Genomic DNA, 14,558 nt, shown 5'->3' on the forward strand with positions numbered 1-14,558 from the left:
TTTTCGGTCTATAACTGTCAGTGGATGGCAATATGCACGTTGAAATCAACATGCTTAGAAAGGAAGTGGGCACTAGCATGCCTTCACTCACATGTGATGAACAGCTCATGAGCAGAGTCTACAAAGTGTGTGCGTGTGGGCTTCATCCCTATGACTGGCAACACTGTTGTTTCAAAGATTACCCATCACAGGGAGAGAACCTGTGTGTATACTTCCTAAGTGTATAGACACTGTGCACACGAGGCAGCAATCACCAGCAGTCAGTGTACTTGTGCGCACTTCTCTACAGGCACTGGTTTCAACACATGTAATGTCTGTAGAGGGTTTCACTGTATCTGAAACTTAGTATCAAGCTCATAGAAGCATCTTACACCTTAGTCATACATCTCATATTATATATGGGTGAATAGACTGCTTGGTGTACAGGATGCGGTCCCATTTGGCAATTTCTTTTAGCCAGATGTTAACACCCAACTCTATTTCACCTTTTCATCTACTTCAAGCACCCCAATTCTAAGCAACTACTGGGCTATACCAGCATGACAACTAAAGTTACATTGGCACCAAAGTCCTGTTTCCAATGTATGTAAATACTGTCAAGTCCCAACTGATTTACTGTGACCATAGCAAGGGGCTTTCATGGCAAATGAGAAGCAGAGGTGGTCTGCCATTGCCTTCCTCTGCACAGCCTTCCTTGGTGGTCTCCCATCCAAGTACCGACTCTGCTTAGTTTTCAAGATGTGATGAGATCAAGCTACACCATGCTGCCTTCCCTCTCCAGTCTGTTTCCTACATGCATTTATCTACCAGAGCAGCGAATTTGGGGGCCACTTCTGAAGACACACTATTTGTTCATAGGAGTGTTCACACACACCACTACCATGATGAAAATAATATCACGTGGTCATGTGTTATTTACTTACAAGTCACTTCAGGCAGGCTGCTTCTTGAAACCTCACAGGCTGAAATGGGTGTTATTTTTACACCATGCACAAACAGGAAACACAACTAGCACTTTTCTTTCCTTGAATCCAGGTAATATGTGGAACTGCCATTAGGACAATAAACATTTATGTACATGGATCTGTGCGCCTTGGTGTTTAGTCATGCCAGCCACATGACCACGGAAACGTCTTCGGACAGTGCTAGCTCTTCGGCTTTGAAACGGAGATGAGCACCGCAACCCTAGAGTCGGATTCGACTGGCTTTCGAGCAAGGGAACCTTTACCTTTTACATGGATTGGACTGGAAGGGCACTTTTTACTGGATGATGATAGCCACTGATCCCGGTTATGATGCATAGGACAAGGACAAACTGCACACAGACACTGTAGTTACTCTTAGAGCTTGCATATTTATTGAACAAATCCTACTAAAAGAGCTAAAATACATTGGGTACTTGTAGTGCATTATTAAAGATCACACTGTTACAAAAGCTTGCATTTCAGCAGTACACAACTGCAACTATACATAAATGCCACAACTGCTGAATACTGTTTCTTGCTATATGTATATACAGCACAATTGACTTATCTAATCTACCAGAAAGAAAGTGCATAAGAATGGGGGATGGGGGAGAAACCAAGAAGTGCAGTGCATGCATTGGTATTTAACAGTCAGAAGCTAAACAGTTCAGGACAAAGCCTGCCCAGTAAAAGGAAGAGCTGAAGGACAGAGTTATATAAAAAAATTAAGGTGGGCTTCCAGACTGTGTCTAACACAACAACATTCCATGAATAGATGGTACTGTTTTGTTTTGTATTTTGTTTCCTAATTCCCTGGGAGCAAGAACAAAAATGTAAAATCCACAAGCTGGAAATACTGTGGAACTAGATTCATTGCTTTTGAATAGTTTCTGTTTCTACACATTTAAAGAACTCATTGTTTTTATTAAAAAAACATAGCCAATTTTATTGATTTTAAGAGGACACTTACAAACATACTGCCCCCTTGAAGAATATGCCTCCGAATGAATTTTTTTTAAAAGAAAAGACAAAAACATTAAGATAACCCCTAAAGACCATAAGAAAATTATTGCTGCTCTTTATCCAAATCATGTAAGCAAAATGGCAGAGAGGAAAATTGTAGTAAATTACAGTTTTGTGATTGCTCCCACTACCATTGCAAGTTTGTGAGCATACCCAGGTGGGAATCAGTTCCTCACTTGCTGTATTAGTAATTACTCACCCTACAACACTGAATAAGAAAGCCACACTGAAGACACAAGGAAACAAGTCAGTCCAGTCTAAAGAACAAGAACAAAGTACCAACACCTTCTTAGAACATGGAAATTAAAAATAACTCCATCAGAGCTACCTTGCCAAGGAGCATGTTTAAAGTCCAAAATAGCACCATTCATCAGTGTCTCAAATCCCGTGGCAGCATCTCAGTCACTTACCACAAGGAAACCATGAGTTTCATACTACTTCTATACATCAAAAGAGTACATGGATAAAATATAGAGATATACAGACAATCGATGAAAATAAACTACTAGGCTTGTTACGTCTAAATGAAATAAAGGGGGACTCTCAGCCTCTGCAAGAAGCAGTTAGGAATCATGAAAATGGAGAGGCAGCAGTTTTACCAGTTGCATGTGGTCAGTGGAGTTTGAGTAGTGGAAGACATTGCTGTGGTAGAACAAGGCCTGAAGGCCCACCTGTAATGTTTGTAAACTTGGGTTCACAGTGTGAAATTCTGAGTGTTTTTACTTGAGTCAGAATGGTTAAAAACCGGTTTATGGTATACATTTTTCACTGTAATTCTCCAAAGCAAGGCTCAGAGTCCCATAGTTTTCTTCTTATGATTTACACAGAAACAATTCCCGATATATGACACCATGATGACCTCATCAACACCCATACACCATATTTAATACAAATGAGGAGTTATGATTAAAAAGAGGAGAGGTAATTGATTTGGGTGAAATGGTGTCCATAGTCATTTGCTGGTGACAGGAACGGAGGTTCAGGTTTTTCATTCTTTTTGCGATTAACTTCCTTTGGGATGGGCAGATTGTCCTATACATGAGGAAGGAGGGGAAGGAAAGAGTTAACAGCTGCATTTTTACAAAAACTGCCATACATAAACCCTGCCCCTTACATGCTCCTGGCCATAAAGACATGCAAATATGGCATAAACATTTTTTCATATTTAAAACAGATCTATTTTAAAAATTCATCACTCTTGAGGCTGTCTCGACAGGTGCTATTTTTGTGCTAATAAGTTATGAGGACTCCAAGTACTCATTCCAACTTCCATTGTGTTTATGGCCAGGTGCCATTTGCCTGTGTAGACTGAGCCAGGATCACAGCAAACAGGTTTCTTGGAGCAGTCACTGTGAACACAAGTTGCTAATTTGTACATTCCTGTTCAACCCAATTTTAAGCTGGTTAGCGAAATTGTAGTTTGTGCATGTGGCAAACAGTTTGGGCAGAGCAGACGTGCCATCTAATCTCTGAATAAATAGCAGACTGAAAGAGTGAATTAGCTCTTGGAACTAAGTTTATCAAATCTACTGCAGAAGGCTATGTTGTGAAAACTAGTCCAGCTCTCAGTGGCCCATTGCAAACTGTACCTATGCAGTGAAAAATATTAAGTTTGTGATTTACAATCATGTTGCCCTGCCAGTAGTCAGGAGGATGATCAGTGCAAAAAAACTTAACAGTATTACAATCCTTTAACACCATTTAGATTTCTGAATACACAGACTGAGATACCTTGCCAATGAAAATAATTTTCCCTTAGATGTTCACCATACAACCCTTCTTCAAAATGATAGCAAGCTTCAAAATGATACAGACACTGTACTGGTGGATGTGGATCTTTCCTTGCCTTCCCCAACCATCTTCTCTGATCCCCAAAAGAACACTGGTAGGGAACGGGAGACCCTCACAGACAAAAAGCCATGTGGGTTGCAGGGCTTACTCTTCTGACAGTGAACCATAGCAGAATACAACAGCATCAGTTATCTATCCTCAGCATACACAGCTCACTCTCTGGTCAGTGAAAGGAGGCAGTATCACTTTGTTTAAAACATCTTTATCCCATATTCTTGACACAGACAGATCTGGGTAACAGCACATATTAAAATATACAGTAATCAACAAACAGATTAAAAACTGTGGCATGACAATAAAACTCAGCCTGTTAAATACTTCAAAACTTTCCCCACTATCACAAAACTTCCACAAAATGTGAAAACATTTCAAGTTTATAACAGATCGCCTAAGATCTACAAACCCTTCAAAGGTTTAAAGTGCTTGGTGCTCTGGAAGACCATTTAGACACAACAGTGCAGCTATCAAAGAGGCCTGATTTCTGAGAGAGACCCAAAAATGCTTGTGAACAGGTCATTCATTCATATGTACTCCCCAGGTAATGAAGGGTTTTAAAGAGAATTATTGGCCCCCGAATCCTTGTGCAGACAAGGACAACTAAAATGATTAAGGGGATGGAACACCTTTCCTATGAAGAAAGGTTAGAGGTTAGGGCTGTTTAGCTTGGAGAAATGATGACTGAGGGGTGACATGATAGAGGTTTACAAAATTATGCATGGGATAGAGAAGGTAGAGAAAGTCCTTTTCTCCCTTTCTCACAATACAAGAACTCATGGGCATTCAATAAAATTAATGAGAAGTAGGCTTAGAACACATAAAAAGAAGTACTTCGGTTTACAAAATTTAATTAACACATGGAATTCACTCCCACAGGAAGCGATGGTGGCTACAAGCATACAGCTTCAAGAGGTGATGGATAAACATATGGAGCAGAGGTCCATCAGTGGCTATTAGCCACACTTTATCTGGGGCAGTGATGCTCTGAATTCTTGGTGCTTGGGGGGCAACAGCGGGAGAGCTTCTGGAGTTCTGGCCCCACTGGTGGACCTCCTTGGTGGCACCTGGGTCTTGACTACTGTGTGACACAGAAGAGATTGGATTTATACCCCGCCCTTCACTACCCAAAGGTGTCTCAGAGCGGCTTACAATCTCCTTTCCCTTCCCCTCCCCACAACAGACACCCTGTGAGGTAGGTGGAGCTGAGAGTTCTTTTGAGAACTGCTCTTGAGAGAACAGCTTTGAAAGAACTTGTAACTGACCCAAAGTCACACCAGCAGCTGCATGTGGAGTGGGGAATCAAACTCAGGTCTCCCAGCTTAGAGTCCATGCTCCTAACCATTGGCCTGAGTCAACATGGCTCTCTTATGTTCTTATTGGAGCTGAGATGGTTAACCATCTGTTTTTGGTTTATGGTGGTTACTTGTAATTGAGCTAGTGTCAGAAGATTTAAATTCCACCAATCTAATATTAAATACTTCGATTTTCCCCTTGAAATTCTGCATCAGAAAATAGTTTCCATAACCCTATATTAATTTTATTTCGTTTTAGTCTTTTTTATTGAAAAATTAGAGACTCTTAAGAAATAACTGCAACCAGATAGACACAGAGCAGTCCAATATATATAACAGACTGGCCTCAACAGTTCCAAAACTCGCAACCAGGGGTCATTTCCTGTAGAAGCGCACAGGAGCGGAGCTCCGGCAGTAAAGTGCCCAGGGGGCGGGCACATGCAACAAGCCCCATCCCCTGCTCCCAGCAGCCCTCAGTCAGAGCAAGAAGCAGCCAGGTAAGTTGCAGAGCTCCCCCTGGCCCCCCAGCCCAAAACAGTCCAGTGGCACCTTTAAGACCAAGTTTTATTCAGGTACAAGCTCTCCCTCCTCTATGAGGACAGATCTGCACGTTCCCCCCCCCAATAGCTAGCAATCCAAAACAGTCCAGTGGAGCCTGAGCAGTGGGTGTTGCCTTCTGACACACTTCCGGTGATGTCAGGGGGTGTGGCATATGCAAATAAGTTATGCTAATGAGTTATGCTAATGAGCTCCTGCACCTCTTTTTCTATGAAATGACCCCTGCTTGCAACCATATTCCATACATACAGGTCTACCTATGGTGAGCGTATTCAGCTGTATGTTGCAAATTCATTCACGCTGTGGCTTTTCTACTCTCTTTGCTGGGACATATCTAGCTTCAAGGAAAAGTCCAAATGTCATGGACAATCAGGGCTGCCAAGTCTTATTGAATCGCGAGACTTGGCAGCCCTATGGACAATTAATTCAAATTGTCTTTACAGCATCTGCACCTGAGAACAAGAAAGCTTCATCCTGTTTTCATGTAATGCTGGCAGAGATAGGTCTTCAGCCACTGTTCAACAAAAACACTTGCCAGCTTGCCAGTGGAGAGGATGTTTTTCATCCTGTTGAATTCTATTTAATACAAAAGAATTTGCTGCACTACACCTTTAAGATCTTCACAACAGGGGGCTTGCAGCCAAATTTTACTTCCATTTTTAGGAGAGGCTCTTTTGTGCCTCAAAAGCAGCTGTTTTTTTAATGTTCTTTCTGTTTCTCTTTCTCTGATGATACTACCTTCTCAGATAAAGAGACAGCGAGAATGGAACCATTATAAAAAGAGCTCCATTTGCCCCTGCCTTTGATTATGAAGCAGGGAAGAATGGTCTTTTAAAAAACTGAAATCAGATTTGCTACTGATTTCTACTTAAAAGTTTTCCCAAACCCAGCCAGGGAATTTCAGTGATGTTGAATCTGATCATATGCATATTTATAGGGACTTACTCTCGGAAACATATATAGGACTGAATATTAAACTACCTTATAATGGAGTCAGACCTTGGGTCCACACAGCCTAGCACTGTGTACTCTGATTACCCGTTGATTTCAGGTCTCAGCTACAGATCATTCCAGCCATGCTGCCAGAGATGCCAGCATCCTCCAGAGGAAGTGCCTCTTGCCCTGGAGGATAGTTTTCCACTTAGGTTTAGATTAGGCATTTTTAAAAATAAATGCTGCACGTGCAGTTCCAAAATGGGGCAAATAATGACCTCCCTTGGCATCCTGAGTCAGGAAAATGGCTGAAGTCCCTTCCCTCCCCCACTGTGGTCCTGAGCCAAATTAGCCTCCTACATTGCTTTAAAAATTAGTTCACAGCAGCTGCTGTCTGCCTGTGGGGAAAGTTAATCAGATCAGGGGAACCCAAATCTGACTTGTTAAGAAATGTAATGGAGTGGTAGGAGAGAATCAGTTATTCAGCACTTTATCTTGAGCACAGCATACATACATTTAGTTCAGATCTAAAAGGGTATCTGTGGGAATGGCACTTATTCTGTTGTGTGTGCACTTGAAGCTACATACCGGTTTAGCTGCAAAACAGGAGCATGTGCCAGGCTTTTCTGCTATGGGTTGAGATCTGCATTCCCCCACCTTCACTCCTGTAATGGCACACATTTAGCCTCTAAATCCAATGCTATCCTAACATCCTGGCTCCATGTGGCAAGTGGACCAATGGCTTCTTGTTTTCAAAAAATAACATAATCAGACTTCTGCTTGCCTTCTTGTTTTCAAAAAATAACATAATCAGTATAGACTTCTGCTTGCATTTTTTCTGTTCAAACATTTGTTTGATATTTTCTTACTCTCTGAAGTTTTATACTTTAACATTGTTTTGAAAAATATTTTACACTTAATTAAAAAAAAAAACGGCTTCAAGAACGGGGAGATGACTTGCCATGCAGTCCTAAGCAGAGTTACACCCTTTAAAGTCCACTGACTGAAAAAAGGCTCTGCTAATCAACACTGTGCACAGCCTTAAGAGGAGGAGGCTTTCGGATTGACATCCATCTAGGTCCTTCTTCTTTTGAAACCAGAATATGAGGTTTCCCTTGGGCTGAGTACGAGGGAGAAAATGGTACATGTACACAAAATGCAGAATGTACTTCCATAATGGATTCACTGCTAAATGTTTCCATGTCTGCATAGTACCCTGAGTTAAGGGTTGGCTTAGTACGTGAGAATTTTGTCCCAGCATTCAAATGTATGTTTTGCAGATATATCAACGTATCAGTGAATCAATTCTTTTAAAACATATTCTTTACCCCCAAGAGCACTACGGTCTGGGGCCCAAAATTTGTTAACTATTCCAGGCCCCAGGGATGCAAAATTGGCCGCCACAAGGGCCAGGGCCTTTTTGGTAGCGGCCCCTACCTGGTGGAACGAGCTCCTGGGGGAGATCCGGGCCCTGCGGGATCTTATGCAGTTCCGCAGGGCCTGCAAGGCGGAGCTCTTCCACCAGGCTTTCGAGTAGGGGCCGCTGCCCCCCCTATTATGTTGCCATCCGGGGTGGTGGTGGAAGAGGCCCTGAGAAGAGCTCTGAGAAGGATTATTGGAACATCTGAACAGTGACGCTATAAACTGTCTGCCAAGAATTGTTTTGGAATTGTCCCGCCATCTTGGGTTTTGGAGTTTTGATTATCACCGAGCACTTTATGTGATTTAGGACGGGTTTTTAAATTGTATAGTATGTTTTTAAACTGTATGTATATTGTTGTTGTTGTATTGTTGTTTTATTGTAGCAAGTTTATCTTGCCTTGTAAGCCGCCCTGAGCCCTACGGGGGAGGGAGGGGTATACATTTAAATAATAAAATAAAATAAATTCTTTTCACATTCATTGTAGTTTTAATGTCAGAGGATGGAGGAAGAAAAGTAGAAACACAGACATGCAAGCAACACACAGACAGACAGACAGACTAAAGATCTGGGCAGACTTCCAAAAGCATTGTGTTATGCAGTTCCTTTTCAGCTGTAAAAACAATCTCAGCCCTGAAATTCTGCCATACAATCATAAGAAAAACATCCCATGTGACCATTCTGGGATCTGCAAATACATTCTCTGTTCTATGCAGCCATTTACATTTGGCTACTCCATGAGAAACAGAAAGGGCCTTTTTGTCTGGACTTCTGAATTTAAAATCTGTTCTTTTTTATTGCTCCTTCGTTATATAAGGCTGTTTGGAATCAGCAATAAGAGTTCATAAAACTGTTTAGAAGGACTGAGCCCTTTTCACCAATCTTCCACGACGTTCTGTTGTCTCTGATTTTACTAATGTAGGAACATGATTATAATGCCTTTCTGTTTCTATGTAATCTTATTATGACAGTATTCAGAAAGAGAGACTGAAAACACATAATTTTTAATGGTATATACATTATGTACAGGATGGGAGAAAACTGAGGGCTCAATAATCCTGCTGTGTGCAGCAGCGTGTGACGCAGCCCTTTAAACCAAGACTTTAATTCTTTCTATCCTGATCCACAGAACAGTTTGCCCTTTCAAGCAATTCACTTACTAGAGCTTCCATTACAGAAGTAAGCTAACATCTTGACAATATTGACCAACAACTAGTGTGGCATCCAGTCCTTGTCAATGCTCTGTTCAGTTCTTTTTCCTGCTAAGGAAACACTCCTTTATCACAGTGCAGTGATCCAGAAGAAAACCATCTTATTAAGGTCCCTAGGAATAGAAAAAGGATGCAGAAAGAGGACTTGCAGGGAAGCAGTAACTGTTCCATGGAAGGAGTGGGGATCCAGTTTTGCCTGCTGGGAGGGAGCAAGACATTCATACTACAATGGCCCAAAATGATTCCTGGAGCAAAACTTCCTCATGAGGAACAGCCTACTTCCCAAAAAAGGCATCTATGCGAAGGCCTAGTTGTGAGCAAAGCAAGGGAACCAGTATTGGGGAAGGTCAAAATGGAAGACTCTTTGTGATTCCCTTGGTTAAAATGGAAGGACAATAACCCACTTTCTTTCTGGCTGAGGCCAAAGAACCGAAAGGCTCCCACCTCTGTTCTATGTAAAATAAGTTAAAGTCAAGAAAAAGTTATATGATATCCAAGGACTCCACACCCCTGATAACGCAGCATATGGTTGAGAATCACAGCCCTAAGATACAGGATCTGATTTTTTTTTCAGGCATACAGAACATACTCTTAGCAGAATAATAATTACTCGAATCAATTATGTAATAATTGTTATACTAAAATACCTTAGTTCTGACTAATGCATATGTGATTAGCAGTCATTTTACCTCAAAATATCATTTCTAGGAAAGGTATGAGTAAAATTATATGGCAGTTATGTGTGGTAATCTTCCTATCAAAGACTCAAAAATTGATTTTGTGACATGTAAAATATGTTGACTGTTGTTAAATGAATGCGTTGTACAGATGTAGAGGGCCACTCAAAACAACCCCACTTCACCTGAGCTTGCAGTACTTTGTGTTCACTGGCATCACAAATTATAATATAAACTAACCATGCTGTGCAGTACATGAACATATAATTAGAATATAAATGGGTTTGCACTGTATAACTTTCTGTTACAGATTTTGTTGAAACAGTCTTATCATAAAAATGACCAAATTATAAATATTGTAACCTTTATTAATATTTTCCAGGCTGTTTGAATTAATTATACTATTCTGTGTAAGGTCTGTATTAGTAAAGACATTACTATGTAATCCTTAAGGGTTACGCCATGCTTAATCCTTTTAAATCTATGGGTTTAGAAGAAGAAAAAAAAGAGATTGGATTTATACCCCACCCTACACTCGGAGTCTCATAGTGGCTTACAAACTCCTTTCCCCTCCCCACCCCACCCCACCCCACAACAGACACCCTGTGAGGTAGGTGGAGCTGAGAGAGCTCTTTCCAGAACTGTCCTTGGAAGAACAGCTCTGACAGAACTATGGCTTGCCCAAGGTCATCCAGCAGGTGCAAGTGGAGGAGTGGGGAATCAAACCTGGTTCTCCCAGATTAGAGTCCTTGCACTTAACCACTACACCAAACTGCAACTGCTTTGGATTTCACTGTTAAATTTGGTTGCCACTATGTGAATCCTAAGGTATGTCATATGACAGTAAAACCAAGAGGATTTTCAAATATTGCAAAATAAACTGATTTCTAATTATACAGCTCAGAACTTTCCTTCAATAAAGGGTATGGGAAATGTGCTGATCTCTGAACAGATTTGTTCATGGGAATTTTCTTAGGATAGCTCTAGGAATATATCTGAAACTGTTTTCCATCTGTTGACTATTTTGCTTACTTGCCAATTCTGCTGCCAAATTTTTGAGTCATGAGTAAACAGGGATAAGGGAATGAAACCAATATGTTTTGTGGCTTTTGAAAAACCGTTTTTACTCTACTCAAATTTCATATCCTATTTTGGACATACCAGAATGAAAATAAGACTATTCAAACTTGCCAGGAAGACAAACACTTCTGTAGTTATGTTAAACACTATTATTTTTATCTAGAATACAAGCAAAAAGTGTTACTTAATTCCACTGAAAGCACTGAAAACTTCAAAGGTAAGTAAGATATCACATTACCGGACAAGTTAACTATGACATCAGTTTTCTGTTCTAAATTCTTTTCTCCTAGAGGTGCTTTTATGTTTTTTAAATGGTGTAGAAGTTCTGTTATGCTTTTTTGTGAAACCTTTTGTTAGCTCACCAAAAAAAAAGGAAAAAACTTTAGGTATACTACAGTAACTCGTACTTCTGTTTTTGTTCTCTGGCAATCATAAAATAATCCCAAATGACACTTTCATTGTACATTGTACATTTAAAGCTCTTGTAATCCAATCTGAGGTTTTTAAAAGTATGTAAATAAATATACCTGAAAAAATCCTCCATACCCATGGCTGATTGGAATGTGTTTCTGGCTGGCTGCGAGCCTTGGTCGATAAACCTATAGAAATATTAACACAATAAAAATATTCATCGTGAGAGCTATAGTCATTTGCAGAAACCTTAATTTAGTTTTTAACTGCCATCACAGTGTGGACAGATTCCACACTGAGACTCACAAACTCACCAGAGGCCAGAGATTCTCAAGTAAATTTGCAGACCTTTTTACTAAAGAGAGAACTTTAAGATGAAAGCAACATCCACCAAAGTCTTCTGGATCAGATGCTTCCACTCTGTCCTGCCCCTCCTCATAAAGTCCAGTCTCTAAGTACTGCCCACCAATATCTTGTTCTACATGGTTTTTTTTACTGTTGTGGTATCTTGCAGTTAGGGCACATCTAACCTGGAGATGCATTATCTAGGTCTTACTTCAGGTCTTACTTTGGTCAATGAATACCTTTCCTGTTGATGCTGAATCAAGTTTTTATTTACAACTGCACTATTTATACAACTTGGGCCCCGGTCACACAGGCTGGATATTGTGCGGGGGAGGCGTGGCTAATTGCCCCGGCGCAGTTTGATCCGCGATTATGTGATCAGACGCGCTGGCAGCACACCACGGGTCCTTCCCTCGGCACCGGCGGGTAAACAAGGGACCGGAGGGGAATGCCGCGCGCTGGCGCGATCACACCACAGGCGTCTGGAGGCAGCCCGTGGCAAACATTTACTAGTACCTTGGAGGTACTAGTTTTTTAACGCGCATTGTCGGCGGTAAGCCACGGGTGCACTCCACTTCCCAGATGTTGGGGTGTGATCGCACCCGGATAATCCGCCCACCATCCGTGCCTCTTCCGCAGCAACTTTGCCGTGTGACCGGGGCCTTGTATTCGTTATTCTGCTTAGACTATTTGGCATCAGTGGAGCAAACAACTGGTCATCAACTGAAAGAAAAAGAGCTTGGGATTGTAGTGGATAATAGCTCAATGAAAGTTTTAAGCTAGTGATCCACAGCAGTGATAAAGACAAATTCTATGCTAGGGATTATTAGGAAAGGGATTGAAAATCAAACGGCCAAAATTATAATGTCTCTGTATAGAGCTATGGCGCAGCCTTCTTTAGAATAGTGTGCACAGTTATGGTCACCATATCTCAAAAAGAACATTGCATGGCTGGGAAAAGTACAGAAGAGATCAACCAAGATGATTAAGGGGTTGGAGTGCCCTTCCTATGAGGAAAGACTGAAGAGTTTGTAACGTTTCAAAACTAAGGGAGGATAGAAATTTACACAATTATGGACAAAGAGAGTGGACAGAGGGAACTTTTACGCCCCCTAACAAAATATTTGAACTCGAGGCCATCTGGTGAAGTGATGGTCAGTAAATTCAGGATGGACAAAAGGAAATACCACTTTACAAAATCAGCAATTAAAATGTGAAATTTTTGCTGCAGGAGGAGGTAGTGGTGGCCACAGGCAGAGACAGCTTTAAAAGGGGATTAGACAGATTTGTGGAAGATACGTCTATCAGTGGCTACTAGTCATGGTGACTAAAAGGAACCTCCTCATTCAGACAGAGGCAGTAGAACGAATACCAAAGGCAGAACATAATATCAGGGGTAGGCCTCAACCTATATGCTGTTCTTTCATTTATATAATTTTTATTCTTAATATTTAAGATAGCGGTACAAAATAAAAGGAGGGGTGAAGGGGGAAATAAAAAATGAAGAAAAACATCAAATTTTATACATATTAAGGACATATCACTAATATAAAAATATAAAACATGAAAAATCATAACACATTGCTATAACAGTGTAATCAACCTATACTACTATTTCCATATAACATATATAAATTATTTCCTATCTATAAGGCTGTGACAAAAAACACATGGGCAAGAAAAAATCTCTTAAACTTTGTATATCATTTTAAAGTAACAGTATTAAACAGTTTTAATACAGTTCAGAGGACAGCGGAAGAGCAGAAGACAGGAGGGCCTGGCGGGATCTGGTCCATAGGGTCGCGAAGAGTTGGACTCGACTGTGCGACTGAACAACAACAATTAAACAGTTTATGATAATGAAGAAAGAACAGAAGATAATATTCCATATAAAAATTGAGTTCATATAATAACTAATTATATAGGTGAGAACAATTAATTATAATAACTGCAACAATTGCTATAATTATATTGATTTTTCAGGGTGTTCAGGGTGGTGAAAACCAGTGAGGATTGTGAGGCACTCCAAAGGGATCTGTCGAGGATGGGCAAGTGGGCGTCAACATGGCAAATGGGGTTCAATGTGGCCAAGTGCAAGGTGATGCACATTGGAGCCAAAAATCCTAAATATAAATACACATTGATGGGGTCTGAACTGGCAGAGACTGATCAAGAGAGAGATCTTGGAGTTGTAGTAGATAACTCACTGAAAATGTCGAGACAGTGTGTGACTGCAATAAAGAAGGCCAATGCTATGCTGGGGATTATTAGGAAGGGTATTGAAAACAGATCAGCCAATATAATAATGCCCCTATATAAATCAATGGTGAGACCTCATTTGGAATACTGTGTGCAATTCTGGTCACCACACCTTAAAAAGGATATTATAGCTTTGGAAAAAGTGCAGAAAAGGGCAACTCGAATGATAAAAGGGTTGGAACACTTTCCCTATGAGGAAAGGTTAAAGCACTTAGGGCTCTTTAGCTTGGAGAAACGACGACTGAGGGGTGACATGATTGAGGTTTATAAGATTATGCATGGGAAAGAGCAGGTAGAGAAAGAGGTACTTTTCTCCCTTTCTCACAATACAAGAACCCGTGGGCACTCCATGAAATTGCTGAGCGGTCGGGTTAGAACAGATAAAAGGAAGTACTTCTTCACCCAAAGAGTGATTAACACATGGAATTCACTGCCACAGGAAGTGGTGGCGGCTACAAGCATGGACGGCTTCAAAAGGGAATTAGATAAGCATATGGAGCAGAGGTCCATCAGTGGCTATTAGCCACAAGGTATAG

At 40.8% G+C, this 14,558-nt stretch overlaps 1 long non-coding RNA gene across 2 annotated transcripts in view; it reads right to left on the reverse strand.

Annotated features, from left to right (window-relative positions):
* Positions 1-1,371: 1,371 nt before the first annotated feature.
* Positions 1,372-14,558, reverse strand: part of LOC107116681 — a 31,764-nt gene continuing 18,577 nt past the window's right edge. For both annotated transcript variants that reach the window (XR_001482716.1, XR_001482715.1), the window contains 2 exons: positions 11,535-11,606; positions 1,372-3,020 (listed from right to left, as the gene is read on the reverse strand). This is a non-coding gene — a long non-coding RNA (uncharacterized LOC107116681). The remainder of the gene's footprint in view (positions 3,021-11,534; positions 11,607-14,558) is intronic.

This window comes from Gekko japonicus, unplaced genomic scaffold, assembly GCF_001447785.1.
Source record: "Gekko japonicus isolate JY-2015 unplaced genomic scaffold, Gekko_japonicus_V1.1 scaffold541, whole genome shotgun sequence".
Lineage (NCBI taxonomy): Eukaryota > Metazoa > Chordata > Lepidosauria > Squamata > Gekkonidae > Gekko > Gekko japonicus.